This window comes from Cynara cardunculus, unplaced genomic scaffold, assembly GCF_001531365.2.
Source record: "Cynara cardunculus var. scolymus isolate 2C unplaced genomic scaffold, CcrdV1 Un_Scaffold_2360, whole genome shotgun sequence".
Taxonomy (NCBI): Eukaryota; Viridiplantae; Streptophyta; class Magnoliopsida; order Asterales; family Asteraceae; genus Cynara; species Cynara cardunculus.
In genome coordinates, this window is record NW_020201060.1 from 8,014 (window position 1) to 10,084 (window position 2,071).

Below are 2,071 nucleotides of genomic sequence, written 5' to 3' on the forward strand. Positions count from 1 at the left end.
ATTTTCTTGTTCTAGACAAAGGAAATCATCTTCCAGGACAGTACTGCATTTTAAACTTGATCACAAATTCCTCCCATAGCATGGTTTTCAAAATGTTTGGATCTGAACTTGACAGAACTCCCCACCAGTATAATGCACTTGACCTCAATCGGGTACAACAAACATAACTTTATCTTCTTCTGCACTTTTACTAATCTATAGACTTAATTCAATTTTTTTAACCCAACACATGGCTTTAACAGGATCACGCTCACCAGAAAACTTAGGAGGTTTACAGGCAAGAAACATTTTGATATCCCCTCCTTTATGAACATAAGATGAAGTAAGGGGTACAGATGTACCAGTTACCGGCGTACTAGCTCCGGCTTCTTCCTGCTGTTTAGGATCCCTTATTATTTTTGGGTTATTTGGAACATAACGTCCCAACAAATTTTCCAAACGCTCTTGGAATTTTCTCAACTCAGCTACTAGCATTTCCTGAGTAATGAATTCAGGGTCAGAAACATTGTGTCCTCCCCTTGCTCTTCCTCTACCACGGCCATACATTGAACTTTCTTAGGTCGACAACTCCTTTCCATATGAGTTTCTTGTCTAATACTTCTACCTGTTCGTAACATAATAACAACCATATTTGATAATCAAAAGGTAATACTGTTTACAAAACAGGGGCAAACAAAAACTTTGTTTAATACATTTATGTGCATCTAAATATCATCATTCAAACTTTCCCCTTGCCTTTATCTTGTGTTGAATGATGACTTGCAAAACAGGTTATTCCAACAAATGAGCAAATAGACCCAAAAGGTCTAGTGAGTGTACAAATCCCATATAAATATCTCGCATTCCAAACTAATAGTTTAGAATCAAACCTGTACAGACACAAACATTTTATCTATATTTTTTATAGAATCTTTTCTTTTCTCGCGGTTACACCGCCATTACATCTCTCTCTCTATTACACCGCCATTACATCTCTCTCTTGATTTGAATTCATAACAAAACTGATAGTGGAACTTAATCAAATTTAGTCGGATATGGAATTCGGTCATCACTGTTCGGATATGAAATTCGGACAATAACTTAGAATAAAAAGTGGTACCCCAGACACGACTTGAACGGTATAGTTTTAAACTGGGTAACACTTGGGCGGTTTAAGGCTATATCGGACAACACATGAGCGGTTTAGCTCTAAACCGGTTAATACTTTTGAGCGGTTTAAGTTGTTCTTGGTTAACACTTTAGCAGTTTAACCTTAAATCGGTTGCCCGTTGATCGATTTAAGAGTATATCGGACGACCCTTGTCCGATTTAGGTAATATCTGGTTGGTGCATGTCCGATTTAAAGAGATAATCCGATTGATACTTGTCCGATGATTCCTAAACACAACTCTAATAGAAATTCAATAAACAATTGATTAATACCCAAAAAGATAATACACTCACCTTATAATGTTTGTCGGATTCAAGTCGGCGATTTACCAGCCTTCCCTCTCAATTGATTTTGCTCTCAAGAAATTCAACCCCTTTACCTTTCATATGCACTTGCTATTTATAGCAAGTGTATAAACCGCCTTTTTATATACAATTCCACACTAACACACATACATATGTAATAATATATATATATATATATATATATAATTACATATGCATATATATTTATTCCAAATTCTTAAATCAAAACTTGTAACCCGAATATTACATGACCAGACCTTATTTCTTAGGACAGTTAAAGGTCATATCATTCTAGTCCAAATTTATGTCGATAATTTTTTTGAATATCAGAATCTGTAAACTTGTTCTTACAGATCTTCATTCATTTCTCTCGAATATCGAATAATCTTATCGTTGTCGCATCATTCTTTCGTTATTTGTGCTTAAAGCCAAATTTCTTGATCAATTTTTTATTTGATCATTGTGCTTTAAAGAAATAATATTTTGATCAACCATTGTGATCAAAAGTGCATAACGCTAAATTTTAGGAGGGACTGAGTGCTTATCAGAAATACCTCTATGGAATGTCAAAACCGACATACCTACCCAAGAGGACAACCATATCTGAGTGAGCTTA